The 16,748-nt window shown below is 38.2% G+C and overlaps 1 long non-coding RNA gene across 1 annotated transcript in view; it reads right to left on the bottom strand.

The window, feature by feature from the left end:
* Positions 1–717: 717 nt before the first annotated feature.
* LOC137855491 (uncharacterized) overlaps positions 718–16,748 on the bottom strand; it is a 65,398-nt gene continuing 49,367 nt past the window's right edge. Inside the window, exon 3 of the long non-coding RNA XR_011095758.1 lies at positions 718–1,895. This is a non-coding gene — a long non-coding RNA (uncharacterized lncRNA). The remainder of the gene's footprint in view (positions 1,896–16,748) is intronic.

Genomic DNA, 16,748 nt, shown 5'->3' with positions numbered 1-16,748 from the left:
AGAGGAAGAGAGATGTGATTTTATATAGCCTCCAGTAAGATAACATGTATTTCATACAATGCTTTTCTGTTCATTTTTTTTTTTACATATTTTTAAAAAAATATATTTTAGATTTTGGGTTACTCATACAAATGATTTTAAAAGAAATATTCTCCAGCAAATTTCAGCTGTCTCTTCAGTTCCTAGCATTTTAAAAAGAAAGATCCTCTGTCTTGTATATTTACATAAAGTCTGAATGCCAGATTTGGAAGATGTAATAAAAATATGCTTTTCTGGGATTTGTTCTTAGGGAAAGAGAATTCCCCATGACCAAAAATACCCCTGTAATAAGCATTTGCTCTGTGCTGGCACCACCGTGACCTTAAATTATGAGCTTGCCCCCATTTGTAGCCAGTTTCCCCTCTTTAAATGTACAGTTAAGTCATTTGTAAATATCATAACTAAATCTGGAAGTGTAATTTAGTGACTCTATTTGAGGATTAAGAAGAAGAATAACATTACTTAGAACCATATGTAATCTTTTCTGCTTTGTTTAATTTAGTTTCTACGCTATGCATGCCTTATCTTATAGTCATTCTTTACTCCAGTTCTCTTGATACATTTGCAACGCTGTTGATAATACCATCAAAAAAACTATCCAAATGTTAATTTTCTTTGGGGGAAAAACAAAAAAAGAAAAACAAAAACCAAAGAAAAACACACACACGCCAAAACTATGTAATATGAAGTGTATTCATATAACACTAGTGACATAGGATCATTGTCCTTAAGAAGGAAAAAATGTTGCTAGATCATACTGCTCATTTTCCAAATAGAGAAGATTTAAAACTGTAGAAAGTAGGCATTAGATTTTACACTTGATCATACTAGCTGGTTTTATTAAGCATTTGGAACAACACTTTAGTTTCCGTTACCAAGAGTGCCAGAGCACTGAAATTCTCTGCTGAATATAGTCTACGTCATGGTGCCACCAGTCTTTATTTCATGAAGGTGTTATTCATCTACTTTCTTTTCAGAGGGACTACCTACCTCCAGGGGCTGTGGGCATATGATGTTTAGTTATTGTGCCAGAGAGAGGCTGAATGATTAATTTGCATATATTATTGTTCATTACAATACTCACAAGTTTTATTCTTGCTGGGCCCACTTTGTGGTCTATTATGGTAGTTTAATTCACACCTTATTATTTCCTCCAGACAGTATGGATAGTGAAATAATTTTATAGTCCCAAGCAGCAGCTTTTGAAGTTTTTCTGACTGCTTTTCACATCAAATAGTCTTAATTTGTGGCCTGACTTTTTATTATTTTCAGTGAAAGCCTACCCATTTCAGTTTGAATACATTGTACTGTCAATGAACATAATTCTTTGTCATATACTTGGAAGCAACTTGAGGCAGATCATTGCCTGGTGCAAATACTCACAACCCCATTCATTTTCTGGCACCATTTGAGTTTATAGCAGCTGAAGACCCTTGTGAGTGTGTGTACACAAAGCAAAGAGCTTGCTAAGACTCATAGAGTTGTTCATTATAAGACCATTCTGCCCTCACACACTAGAAATAAATCAGCGAATTTTGCAGAAGACACCTTTCACCCTTTGCTCAGTGTAGCATTGAGGCAGACGCACAAGAGGAAGTGCCTGAAAGATTACCAAGAACTGGGCAGAGCAAGGACTTCTCATAAAACAGCGGTGTCCTATGTCATTGACAGCTAGATTTGGAAAATCTGAGAGCTAGGTAGAACGAGGACTTTGGAAGCCAGGCACTAGAGCTCAGCAGAGCGAACACAAAGCTGTTCCCAGCATTCCTTACCTCCCAAACCGTTCCTTCAGTAGTCTAATCCAATGCCCAGAAACAAATAGCCACACACAAATAAATCCTCTGGCACAGCAGGAGCTAAGAAACAGAAATAGCTGTGTCTCAGTTACAAGAAGGATAGATCTTCAGCCAGCAGTGGCCCCCAACCCAGAAGACAAATTAAATGCAGAGACAAAAATGAAAGAGAGAGAACAATGTTTTGTTGGAAAAATAAAATAAAATTAAAAAGATCAACCATCAAAAAACAGATGTAAGAAAAATCACTGTGAAACATACAACACACGTGTGCACACACACACATTTGCACATGGGACCAGTCTCATAGTAGAAACTGAAATAACAAAAAAAAAAAAAAAAGATTTCTTAAGAACTGAACAAATTCCCCAGTGACATCAAACACAGATTTGTAATGTTTTAAAAACTTTGATTTTCCTCTTTTTGGTGCTTGTTGCCTTGATGTCTTCATCTATCTTACCTAAAAATCAGCAGGAAGCCTGATGCTTGTTTTAGTAAGAGGTGAATCCAGCTTAATGTTTTCAAGTTGTCATGAAACCTAACCGTATGCCTGTGCAGTCCACTTTAAGATTTTTAAAAACCTTCACTATAATTGACAAAGGAAGAAATATAATATAGAAAAAAGGCAAAATATCTTGTGCTTGAATTGACAGAACTCTAAGTGGGATTGCTGTAGTCTTGCTGTGTTAGCAAAGCCATCTGATAGGTACTGGTCACTAAGCAGTTGTCAATGAAAAAGCTGTACACGTAATTTTGCACTCTCACAGCAAGTAGCAAATTGTGCTGCTAGAACTGGAAGCAAGACTGCTATCTAATTAAATACCAGGGTGAATTATCTGGTGTTCAATAGTAAAATTAGGTTTAAATAAATTTAATTTTGACAATAGAAATTAATTGTTTTACTGGCCACAGGACTGAATAGTACTTTATAAGGACATCTAATCAACAGCAGTTCTAACACTGGAATTGGCATACGACAAGCATTTGTCGACATGTAATTAGGACTCGATCCAATCCCCATTGAAACAAACTTTCCATTGATTTTAATAAGAAGTACATTAAACTCTGGACACCACAGTTCACAATAATGTGGTATCTCTGCTTTTAGAATTTGGCACTAGACCAAATTCTGTAATTTAGCTCGCTACAGGGAGTGACCTTACCCATATTATATGGTATGACAGCTACAAAACAGCTGCCATCAGCTTCAAAGAATGGTAGTTTTATAAGCTGGGAAAACAGTTTGTCATAGTGCATTGTTATATTGAAGTAGATGCAAGTCCCGGAAACATGGCAAAAAGATAACTGCTCAGTAAAAAGAACACTGGAATGCTTCAGTTTCCTACCTGTGCAAAAGAGCAGCAGTTTTAATGACTTAACAAAATGCATTGCAGAAACTTTTCAAAGTAATTTACATGGCATAAAAAATCAAAGGCAAATTTCTTATATTCCTCTTGTCCACAGTAACTGGTATCATAGTAATCAATTGACAAAACAATTATTCACATCAGTGAGAAGGAGATACCTCTTTTACAATCTTATTTAATCAAATTTTTAAAAGTTACTTATTTTAATAATGGTACCCAGTGTTCAATCTACATTTCTGTGAAGATAACAATTCTTCACAGATCTTCTGTAGGATTGGTCATTCTTCCAAGCTCTGTGTTTAAGCCAGTGTTTGTCTTACACTTATGCATGGAAATAGGTATCTGCACAAAAAAAAGGGCTCCATTTTCTTCTGGACCACCTACAGCTACATCCTTCAGAAAGCCAAGACATTTGAACAGCACTTAAACATCTGTTATGTGGCTGACAGTAGCTGCCTACATAATTTTATTAATACTATTCAATGATATTTTGGCATATGTCCTCTCAAACGATTAAAATGGGAATTGTGGAGATAGCTGCCACCATGCATCCTAACAGCCACAGAGGCTGGCGCTCTTCTGATCAGCAGAAAAGCTTTGCAGTGCAGATGTTCACAGCTGAGCCAACTGTCAAAGCTTTTTTTATAGCCAGGGGGAAGAAACGGGCACTTTCAGGTTGTGATTCATCTCACCCTGCAGTATACTACTAAAGTCAGGCAACTGAACTTCGTTTTAAAACTGTGTAGTGACCTAAAAGAAACTGACGGTGACTGGCTTTGATATGAGCGTTCACACTAGATATGCTGAACAAAGTAAATTAATCTTGCCCTGCAGAAGGGACTTGACCTGGCAGCACTTAGCACGACCCACTGATGCCCAGCAGCCAACAGTAGTGCAGGAACATTATTTAAAATAGTGTCCAATATTTTTTGTACAGGAAGAAGCTTTTAATTTATATTGTGGCCTAATGATCTGCCGTAGGTCTGGTCACCAATAAAATCTCCCTTACTGTAACAAGGTGCATTTTTGAGGTCATAAGACAAAGTGCATTATTAATTCATCACTTGTAAAAATTATTCCTGTAAATAAATGTAATATTAGAAATCCCTACTGTCTCTTTAATGACTTATGTGCCAAAACCCCAAATAATTTAAACCATTTGCTTGTCCCAGGGACTGGGTAATGCATGTCAAATTACCATCTTAGCCTTATCTTGGCATGTGCTGAAAAGTGACTTATGTGTTCTTACATTATAGTCACAATGCAGAAAAAAATTGTGTGTGCTGACATCCGCACTGCTGTCCTAGGTTGCTAGTAGGGTCTAAGAAAGTTAGTATAGAGAAAGTTTAGGTGATTCTGCGTTGTCCTTTAGTTACCTCTATAATGAAGTGTAGAGTCACTTTAGGAAGAATTGGTAGCTGGGTATAACCAAGTGGAAAAGTTTTCTCAAATTTATACTTTCCATGGTGGTATTGGTAAATGAAAATACTGCATATTGGGACAATAAACAAGATAAATAGTCATGAACCATTTTAAATTTGATTGGAAGAAAAACATTTTTGTAAGGACAATCATGTCTCAGTCTCTTGCAAAACCCCAGAGAGAATAGATTTGTGATTACTGAGAACAGCTAGTGGAAATTATGCAAAGGTCTTGTCTTTTAAGTGAAGAATGGATGATCACATTCAGATATACTGGGCTGAAGTGTTTCTTATGCATATTAGTGCCAGGCTGCTTATAGCATGTCTTGAAAATAACTGTACTGTGCTTAGGAAGAGTCAAACTTTATATGTCTACTGGTGGATTGATCTGTGCATAATCTGTGTAGGCTCTATGACTAAATTACTCATTTCTTCAAGGGCACTTGGAGTACTTCATAGTTGAAACAGTGCATACTTCTGAGATTTATAGGCTGAAGATTAATTTGAGCATGGGAATGGGCTTCAGCCACATTTGGTGGTCATTATGACTGCAAATGTGCTCCACAATGTGGGCGATGCCCCAGTAGTCACAAGGATTTTCCAAGACTTTCCTTGTTACTCTAGGATTTGGGTTTTCCTTCCAGAAGTTGTGCTGCCATCTGATGAGCATGTGTCCCGTGCATGAGAAATGGGAGCAGCTAAACCAGCCTTGCAGGGGTTATATGGCATTTTTAATAGACCTGCCTCCTGCTGGGTGTCTGAGAAGAAGAATCTATGGGAACTCAAGTATAAATTACCTCTGATGCTAAGCAGTTGCTCTATGAATCAAGTTGGAGTGGGATTGAAAGAGTGATCCCTGGGAAGGGAGCAGAAAGATCTAATTAATAGATTGCAGTGCTGCAAAAGACTACTGTAACCATTGACCATCTGATTCCACGTAACACGGGTCACAGGTCTTCCCTGGATTCATTTTTACTTGAACGTCAGCATCTCTTTCTGAAAGCCATCCAATATTGATTTATATGTTGCTAGTGCTGGAAAATCTTGCAGACATCTTTAGGCTGTGCCAATGATTAATCATCTTTGCCGTTAAAAAAAAAAAAAAAAAAGGTCTGAATTTGACTGATTTCAACTTCCATGAATCTCAACTGTGAGCTGTTTCAGACAATGTTGAGAAAATTTCCATTCTTTTGCTCCTCATCCAGCAAAAGATATGGTTCTGTTTTACTTGGAGTATCTACAATAATTTGAGGTCAATGAGAGAGAAAAAGAGAGAGAGAAAAAAAAGGAAAGAAAGAAAGAAGATGAAGGGCAGACAGTGCCAGTATGAGACTTAGTATTTCTTGCTGTAACACTGTCCACTTCACTAAGCTGACAGAAATCATTCAGAGCTGTTTGGGAGAGTTGTTAGGCACTTCATGATGCAGCAGGCATGCAGGGTGCTTTTAAAAACAGCTCTGCACCCAGCTCCATGCGTCTACGGTGAATCCAGGCATATCTAGAGAATCCAGTAACAATGCTTCAGTATTATGCAGTTCACCACCTACCCTCCCCACCCCCGCCCCGCCGCAAACCTTTGATTTCTCTCTGCCTCAGTTGTCTGTTTGCAAAATGAGGAAAATCTATGGAGAAGCAGAGAAGAATGCTGCAAGGGTAAACATTTTAAAAGATGTAGAAGAGTCCATGTGCAGAAGCAAAGGGGACAGTGGGAGTATGTGAGGTAGAAGTGTTGGCTGATAACTGTGCAAAGGAAGGACTTCCATGTTACACTTCCAGGTGGGAATCTCTGTAATCTCTGAAAATTGGGATTTGCAATTTGCAATTTTCACTTTGAAGGAAATTCTGCTTTTATAGTTTTTAGCTCAGCTGTTCCATTTGTCCAGGTTGTGCTGCAAAAACAAAGATTAGGAAAAGGATATTTTGGATTTTTTTTTTGTCTTTTTTTTTTTTTGGTGAACTGCCCCTGATCATGTGATCATGAAGCAGATTTTTTTTTTTTTTTTTGACTTGTTTTTTTTTTTTGGTTAACTGCCCCTGCTCATGAAGCAGAATGAATTATTGAATTTTGAATGCTCAGGATTATCAAAAAAAATGCATTTGTGCTGTTTCAACAAATAGTTTTTAAGGCTATTTTATGGAGAAGCTTTGTAGGGTTAGCTGCTAGTTCCTATGCACTGAAATACATTCTGCCCACTCTTCTTCATCCCTGTTGATCACTCAGGGAAAGAACCTGTTTTTCTTTAATAGGGACCTTGCCTGGGAATGGATGTCAGGATGAAGGCCTGTCTTTTATTCAGCTCTCTGTCAGAGTCCAGCTGACTAATATTGCAAGATAGTATTAATACTTTGCTGTCAAAACTTGTCAATCCAGAGAGAGCAGATATGACTCACTGGAAAATATCCCCATGAGAAAGAGACTTTCACAACTGCCTATCTGAATGCACGGAAAGATAAATGCTACAGTTCAGACTTTCCCTCCAGAGAGAGGCTGTTCTTCAGGAAAAGTCAAAACAGACACATGCTCGAAGTAGGCTCAACAGATTTTACAAGATATGACATAAACGACAAAGAATTTCTAGCAGTGGCTCTCTGTCTACAGATTTATGGAAGATCGAGGGCTTGAGGATTAAACTCTTTGTTGGCTGGGCTGAGACAACCTGATTATCCTGTCCAGCTGGAAAAGAGACTAGTAGCAAGGTCCATCTCAAGAAAATTAATCTAGTTAAATGGTGCAATGCTGTCTTCAGCTGGCAGTGTCTGGGTGACACTGAACATAAACACTCACAGGTTGTGGCTTGCATTGACATCCTTAAGAGAACAACAAGAAGCATGAAGAAAATGGTACTGAGTGTTAAATTCATCACCGCAGAAACTGAGCAAAGTGAACAAAAAGTAAATTGAAGGGATGGTTTTGTATAGCAGGGAACTATGCAACTATAGGCCATCAGGGAGATGGGTCCAAAATGTGAAATGAAGATTAATGCTACATTTAACACACTTAAATATTTTTTTGATATGAAAGTACATTGGCAGAAATGTATCTCAGAAATTTTCATTGCTAAAATTGTGTTTTATAGTCCATACTCTGCTGTTTTTTATTTTGCATTTTTACTGAAAGTCACACAGCCAAAAAGATCTTCGCTGGCATCTAGAAGACTCATGCAGAGAAGCAAGGAGCTGGAAGGATAAGATGGGAAAAATTATGTGAGTAAAAATAAATGGGGAAAAATTGTGTTTAATGGCATTTTAAGAAGATGCAGATGAACCTTAACTTCATATGACTTTTTTTTTTTTTTTTTTTTTTTTTTTTTTTTTTAAGCAAAACCACCCTGAAAAACATTATAATAATTATCTGTATTATTTTTTTCACCTGGCAGAATGTCCAAAGAATAATTAGTTTGTGGATGCAGAACTAGAAGATGTTAAGGAGAAACACATTTTCTGAAAAGTAATGCTGAAGGTCATGTCCTCAATGTATTTGTGTATTTCTTTCTAGCGCAACTGGGGGTGAAATGACACAGGTCAATATTGGGAATTCATATTGAAATTCTTGCCTAACTCTTGTTTCTCTGAGTATTCTGCTGAATTCTTTGTGGCTGTCCACAGCGGCAGAAGGGAGCAAATCCATTGTCCTGCACCAGCCCTTGCAGATCTTTAAGTCCATGTGAAATTTGCAGGTTACACCAAATGGTGGATGTGTTGTTACATATATTGCATATGTATTGCATAACACATACATGTATATGTATTGTATAACACTTATATTATTATCCCTGACTTTCCTGCACTTCAATTTCCCCACTGGGAACTGGTAGGACCTTATCTTTAAGGATCATCCCTGGAGGCCACTCAAGGGTAGTACCATCATGGCAATGTAATCTGGATGCATATTCTTTTCTCCGGCTTATTTCCATGGTGCCAGTAATACTGTGCATGGTCCTACTTAACCTGCTCTGTCCCTCTCTGTTTCAGGGGAGAATATGGCCCAGGGCATCGTTCTGTTCCATGTATCATGCTTCCATTTCCCTTCACCCCACAGGAGATAAAGAACTTCAGATTGATGGAAGAGCTGACCTGTTTTTGGGTAATCCTATAAACTGTTACAGAGATCAGGGCTGATGCTGTTTTGGGGGGCTTGGGTAACTCTAAGTACCACCAGACCATACCACATCAGTATTTTCATTTGCTGCTGTTGGGATTGGACTGTCCTAATGATGTGGAAAATGGAGAAGCCCCCAAGCCAGCTTTTGGTATAGTAACAGGGAAAGGTAATGTGCAGGATTTCCTGCATGTGCTTATCTAGGTGGAATGATGTGGAACAACTTTAATGAGTAATTCGTCTTCTGAAAATGATTTATAAACCTTAATTAGAATACTTTCCTGTTATGTACTCCTCTTCACTAATGAACCCCAAAGTTTCTGATGAAAAAAAACATTGGTACTATTATCCCCATTTTATAATGCAGGTATCAGGATCTGGGTGTCAAGCGGGCTGGAGCCTGCAATGCCTTTAGCTGGAACAGAGGACTCTATTGCTTCAGAGAACTGAGTCCAGCATTATTTAACTAAGGCCAAAGGCAAGTCAAAAACTGTTTTAGGTTTATAATCAAAATTTCCTGGTTTTCAACCCTTTGCTCATTCCACTCAACCATACTGGCTCTCTGAAGTGCTAGCGGTGCGGAAGGAAGAAGATGCTTTATGATCCTTGATGACTATAAAGTAGCAAATAAAGCTCTAGGGTGCTTTCAAGCTCACAGTGATTTCATGGGGTGGAAAATTAATCATGCAGCAGCTACTGAAGAATATATTTTTTTTACATTAGCTGCTTGGGTCTTTTTCCAAACCAGAAGATGATAAAGCGCTTCCCAATACTGGATGAAGACAAAAGAAAGTGTCATCGACACAAGCAGTAAAATAAGCTGAATAAGCTTGTTTGGACTCCTGGTTACTAATCTAATCCTTTTACAATCATTTTTGGCTCTAGAAATAAGAACTATTTGCAAAATAAACATTTTTTTTAATGCCCCAGTCAGATTATTGCAAATGTTGAATCTCATATCCTTGATCTAGTCTTTCAAACTTCAATAACTGCCAATCTTTACTTACTACAGAATGTTGGTATACTCTGCGTAAATCTATGGACACTTAAATTTTTGGAAAGTGCTTATAAATTGTTCCCTACAGTCAATATACATCAGTAGATACAGCTAAAATAAAACAGACAGTGGTTTGAGGTTTCTGGAGACTCCCAATATTCCTACTGAAAAAAAAAATCTTAGCTTTATTTTTTCCACTGTTATTTCACAGACCAGTTTTCTTACATCATAGATCTTTCTTGAGACCTCTATCATATTGCAAATATTAGGGATCTCTTTGGGGCCCCAGATTGTCTATGTGGAGGATAATTCTCAAATGCTCAAGGTTCATATACACAGGGTTTATTTTCCTGCTGAAAGTTGTCCTTATCTAAATGAGGCCATCTGGGGTTTCCGGCATGGTTACAGTCTCCTTGTAAGCCTGAACATTCCCCTTTTCATAGGCTGCAGAAGCCCATGAGCACTGGGATTTCATATGCTCTGAGCAAGGTCAAACTTAGCATTTTCCACCAATGTCATTACATCAGTGCAGCATGGATGAAGAATGGAAATCATGGTGTTGTTACAGCAAAGCCAGCTCCCTGGTTTTGCAGTGCTGCCACCCTTTCATCATTGTATTGCACCTCTGCCACCTTCCCAACGCTTGGGTCAAAACCTAATTACTGAATTTGGAAGGGAGGTTAACTTTTTGACTAGTACCTGTCTTCAACTTAACCAAGCATTTTTTCTTGAAACAAAATGGAGCCCAGTTGCCAAGCAATTTATATTTACCTGTTCCTTGAATTTCAGCAATAGAAGGATCCTTTTACCCTAATTAAAATTCTAGGATCAAGGCTGTATAATTACCAATATTTTTCTCTTTTAACTGCAGTCTGTTAGTCTAAGAAGGTGCTACACATCTGTGGCACCAGACCACTTCCACCACAGGCTCCTAGTAAGGAGAAAATCTGGGACTTCACCAAGAATAACTTAAAGCAGGAGAAACCAAATGATCACAAGATGGAAGAAATACTAAAACAAAAACAGACTCTGAGAAGCCCATTGGTCATCGTCAGGTTTTTCAGCTCTTCTAGTGCCAAGCTGTAGTATGTGCTAGATATTTCTGAAGAGCTGTGTGCAGGCAGAAGGTCATGAATAACTGTGGGGGTTGGCACCGGCTGAGTTACAACAGTTCCCATGAAATACTTTGTCTTGCAGCCAGCTGTTTCCTGACATAAGCAGCCACAATCCTTGTTAGCCCACTGCCCAACAACAAATTTAATTTGGAGTTAAATAACTCAGCAAGTTGAGAAAACTGAATCATAAGAAAAGTTTTTTTTTTTTTTTTTAATGGTAAATTCATGTTTTGTAACTTATGGAAGCAGAACAAGACCTCATTATGTATTTTGTTACAAACCTTGTGTAAATTAGTAAAAGCAGTTCAAACTGTATATAATGTTGTGGCGTTCTCTGAATTTCTACTGTAGGACTTACCTTCACTGTATTTCATGTTCTTCATCCTCCTCGGAAGTGCAAATCGGAGCCTGTAGCTCATTGTCATAGCCGAACTCTTGACTAACAAGCATGGTCTAAGTGCAGACCCTTATCCATGGCTTATGGCTACTGTTGTTTATTCCCATTCGTGCAGAGTTCAGTGAGGGGAATGAGAAAATGGATGATTTATTTGCCCCAGTGTCTGCTTATTTGGGCATCCAAGATATTGGATCCAATACATCCAATACATTTCATTGTAGTATCTGACCCACTATGTATTCAAAACTAGATGGAGCTGTAATTCTCCCCCTGTACACCTCATCCACTTGACAAAATGTGGTTGCTTATATAGTAGATGTGTTGGAGCTTGGCTTCTTTTTGGGGAAAGTTCCCAGCTGTGTGCAGCCTCTGAACAGTTTCCATCCCTCCCTAGGAAGCAGTGCCTGCATTTACCAGTGCTTCCACAGAAAAGTAGGTATCTTTGGGCAGCCTTTAATGGGGAGGGAAGGAGCTGCTGATTAGGGTGAAATCCTGGGAGTACTTTGAGTGTCAAACAATGTTCAGTCTATTTGGTGCAGTGCAGGGAGCAAGTGCAGAGGATGAAAGCCTCAAGTGGCATTTGCAATGGCTTCTGTTGCTAACTGTCTAGATGACTGTTTATATATATATTTATTCATTTATATAAACAAAAATAAACAAACAAACAAAACAAGCAAACAAACCAGGTTTCAGGAACAGATCTATGATAGGGAATCCTATGGAGGCATAAAAAAAAAGTGTCCCTGACTAAGCATGAGTCATTATGTGGGCTCTTGCGCAATATTCAGTCCCATTTTGGATGCAAATATATGTTTTCTTTATGCTGTCCTGACATGAACTTCCAGAAGCATGAGGAGCACAGAAGACCTCTAGGACTGAAGTGAAGCAACCTGAGGATGGAAGCTTAAACATTAGGTGATGCTGTGGAAAGTATTAGGGTTTTTGAAAGATGTTATATGAATTCATATCAACATCACCTTAATCTTTTCTACAGTCAGTCATTTTAGCTGCTTTCCCTCCAGGTATTTACTGCACAATTTAAGTAGTGATACTGGGATATGAGACAGAGAGAAACCCTAACACAAGCATGCATTGCTGTTCTGGTCCCATCCCCAGGGAATCTATCTGCCTCTTCTCTTTACTCTCTACAGATGTTGAATAATGCTGGAGATAGGATTGTGGTTGAATAGGGTTTGCCACTGAGGGCTCTGGAGAACTAAAAAGGAAGGATCTGAGACATTGCAAGACATCTTTTTTAATTTTTGCTGTCTCCTGGCGGTGAAGTAAAGTACAATGCCAGTAAATAACATGATTCTGCAGTAATTTGTCCTTCACTAACACAGAACTTCTCCTTCAAAGTTGCTCAATATGGCATTTTCTTTCTCATGCTCTTGTGATACTGTATTGAATTTCTGTTTCCTCCCCACTTCCAATTAATGCAAGATGTGCCTTTTTTCAAAGGCCCTGTGGGAGTTAAGCACCCATTTCTCGGCAATTTTCCATGTGAGCTGGCACCAAATTTACTTCTGCAGTTCTTGAAATCTCACCCGTAGAGTTTGATCATAAATTAAAGAGTCCTCCTGGAAACTATGATTCTTACAAAGGTTACCAGCAATAAACATTACTTTGTTATGCCTGTGACGTGCGTGCAGTTGATTCATAACAATAATGACACTTTTCACCTAGGTAGCACTTTTCCTCTGAACTGAAGATCAGTCAGTATTTCCATTTTGTTGGTGTTTCATATAAATCTCTGCATTTGTCATTGACAAATGAAAGAGTTTCAGAAATGTTTTCCCCATCATTTGTCTCTTGGAACATAAACCAAACAAGGAAAGTTCATGTTGTATCACAAAGAGTAGGAAAAAAAAACCTTAGTTTGTTGGCTTGGAGGGCTTAGTAATGGCAGATATGATGAAATAGCTGGGGGACACGCTGGGCCTCACACTAAGTGCAATGGAAGGCATGCAGTCAGCGCGTGGATAGAAACGCCCTTGGTAGATCCTGGGGCAAAGTATGTGGGCCCTAAAAGCATAGTCTGCCCTTCGCCTTTTCAATGGTATGGTAAGTAGATTGTATGATTTTGCATCTGTACTCTCAATGCATTCACTCGAAATCAGCATGTAGCAGTGAATCACTATGACATGATGTTCCTTTTTCAAGCACAGTGAGAAGGATATTTTCCAGATAGAGTTCAGCTTATTTTCTTTTATGTGTGATGGGAACCACACTCGGTATTTACAGACTTTTAAAATTTCCTTGCGACCACAGCTATTCAGGCTTTCATTACACGTGAATCAAACGTGTCTAACAAACTCCTTTGTCAGCAAGGCTGCAGGTAAAAGAGTATGTGCAGAAGTAGCTTTCTGGGTAGATGTTGTGAAGCACTTACTATGCTATCTATGCTGAATTTTCTCTTCTCTGAACAGCAAAAATCTAGTAATGCAAAATTCACAGGTAGGAATTTTTGTTCCAGGTTACTTTATAAGTTAAATTTAACATAACAGTTCTAAAAGCATTTGTTTCAGGCATCACATAATCAGTTCTAACACATCATTTGATTTGTAATGCTATTAGAATTGGTTGTGCTAGAAGGTGCACAGTCCAAAGAGATGTGACATAAAATCTGTGAGGAAGGCAGAGTATTATGCTTCGTTGTTAGGAACTGTACAGAAAAGAGGTTGCAAACTCCTGTCTTAATCTGAAAAATCTTTCCCAACATTTCTGGCAGATCTGGTCTGCTTCTCTTTCTGCCCTGAGCTTTTAATGTAAAACAAAAAGAAAAAGTTATGTCACAGAAGTAAAAGCTACAAGAAAACCACAAAATAAAATAAAAAAATATATAATCAAAAACATAGCAGTGAATGACTGCTCTGTGGTTTTTGTAATGTGGACCCCATAGGAGAATGCAGTGTGTGGGACTTTGGATGTAGCTGTAATTCTGGAGCTCTTTCTCCTGACTCCAGTGATGTGTCCTCAGGGCAAAAGAGATTCTTCTCAAGAATGGTTTACAAATATTCAACAGAGCTTTTCCATGAGATGATGTACATAAAATACCCTTCAATAAAATGTGCAAAGAGCTCTCTATGGGATACTCTTACCAAAAGCAAGCAAGCAAGCAAACACACACACACACAAGAAAAAAGAAAACACACACAAAAAAACAGCATCAACAATAAAAACAGGCTGTGGAGCCAGCTATGAATTGAAGCTTTTCAAAAGCCTAGCAAAATAAAATCATTCAAAGGCTAGGAGATCATATGAACCTTAGCTGCTTGCCATGAACTTGTATTACATCTGAGATTTCAAAAGACTACTGCTGTTGCACTGATTATATGGTTTTAAATCTCTACTCTTACAGCTGTGTTCTGCAGAAATTAGATTTGCATCTCTCTGATCCATCTTTTGCCATTGTCACACTTACTTACAGTAAGTTGTAAAATTTACAAATTTTGTTAATTTTTCATCTAAGTTTTTGGAACAGAAGAAAAGAGATCAAAAATTGCAAAAGGACTTGCATGTTTCTTACAGGGGTCAGAAATGGAGAGGAAACAAAGTATAACCTAACAATGTTAGGCATACAAATTTAGCTTTTGTTTTACATACCATTTTTTTCTTCAGCAACATTTATCAAGGTGATAAAAGTTTTCTTTGCTGAAAACTTTTATGCAGCTAGAAGTTTCGAAAGTGACAGTAAAAATAGAACTTCTACACTGTATCTTCTTTTATTTGTCCTGGGAGTAATGAGAGATCTGTGGGTGAGCTTAGAGCTGTTTGGACACCACAGGTGAGGTTCAGAAGGGTGTGGTGGGAGGACAGAGGAGTGCAGAGGTGGGCTGGATGGTGTTGAGGACAGGGTTAGGTGGAGGTAGTGAGATGTGGCGTAACTGCTCTTGCAGAACGTTGTATCATGTTGGTGTGGATGTACCCATTGTCCTTCTGGACAGCCTGGGCTAAAGCTGGGCTCCTGGTCTTCCCAGTGTCATTTCTGCAAAGGATATAGCACTGGTAAGGACAGAGCAGATACGAGTGAGAGCGTCTTTAATCACAGAGCACCTGAATTTTATTTCCTTGGTGCACTAGTTGGACTCTTTCAAAGTGGGCTCTGAGGACACTTTTGCAATATAAATGCATAAAATATATGAAAGTACATAAAAATGCATATACTATATAGATATTGGAGAAATTTATCTTTGAAGCTGCCTTTACACATGCTGCTGTGCAGTTAAAAAGAAAGGTGTAAATACCTTTATTTGCTTTAAAACAGTTTGGGGGGGAAACCCCCCAGTCGTCCTTCTCTGATTTTGATCAATTTATCTTGAGAAACTATGGTAATCAGCCCACCTTTGGAAGACTGGGAGGGCAAAGAAAGATGCCTGTTTTCTAACTAAAGGCAAACAAATAGTTCATTTTGAATGAAAGCTTCACTATGGGGAAGAAAGGCTGTGTGTGGGGGGGCGTGGCTATGTGAGATGAGATGTCAGCCTACTGTGGCTGCTTCTGGCAACAAGTCAGAAGTGGTGGGACCAGCAAATGGACATTGCAGTGCCGTTTTGGGAGGTCATGTTGTCTTTAATGCTCTCCTAACATTGTTTCACCCTGTCTAATGACAGGATCCTTGAAAGGATCTAAAGAACTTATCTTAAAATAAGCATAACTTAGCTTAAATTGAAAGTAAACAAACAAACAAAATATCCTCTTTTATTTCTCTTATTCTGGCTGGACATCAGAAGGCAGAAAAGTTGATTTTCTGGCTGTATTTATAGACTTCTGATTTTATTGGTGCCTGTGACAGGGAATGGAGTGCAGGGAACAGAGCTGGCTCCATGAAGTCTATTAGAGGTATTGTTGTGCAGATATATTTTACCTGGAAAGCACATTAGTATATGGGTGGAGATAGCCAAAGATTTTGGAATAAAATATACAAACTTTGTTCTGAACTCACCCTTCTTTTGCACATTGGAATATTTATATTTTTCTTCTGATTTTTCTAGTAAAGTGATTTTTTTTTATTATTTTTTATTTGTAGGAGGGGTATTTTTCTTTTTTTCACCCATGACTAATTGTTCTGAACACAAAGTTTACATATCTATTTTCTGAATAGATTCAGTGTTTTATAAAGCTGACTTAAAAGACCCCTGTTTATTAAAACAGTCCTGATTTTTTCTTAGCTTACACTCAGATATCCTGTGTGAAATGGAAACTGTCTTTGCATTCCTTTCCCTCTGCCACTTGAGCACTAGCTTCATGAACACTGGATGAAAACTTCAGTTGTGGTTACTCAGACATATATCACTCCATTTTCTGTTTTTCTTGGTTAGTTTTATATCTTCTGTTATCTTTCTCTGCTCATCTGAGAGATACGCTTCCAGTTCAAAACAAGCACTGTTGTGCAATTTGTTGACAGTTGATTTTTGGGAGTTTGGAGGAGATGGGAACAGTTTCACAACATGGACTAAAAACAAACATGCATGACTTTTACCTTTCTGACCCATTTGCTCACCCGCTTCCTGTTTCCTT

Source organism: Anas acuta, chromosome 4, assembly GCF_963932015.1.
Source record: "Anas acuta chromosome 4, bAnaAcu1.1, whole genome shotgun sequence".
NCBI lineage: Eukaryota > Metazoa > Chordata > Aves > Anseriformes > Anatidae > Anas > Anas acuta.
The sequence above is the reverse complement of the archived record's forward strand: the minus strand, read 5'-3'. Positions and strand labels throughout refer to the sequence as shown.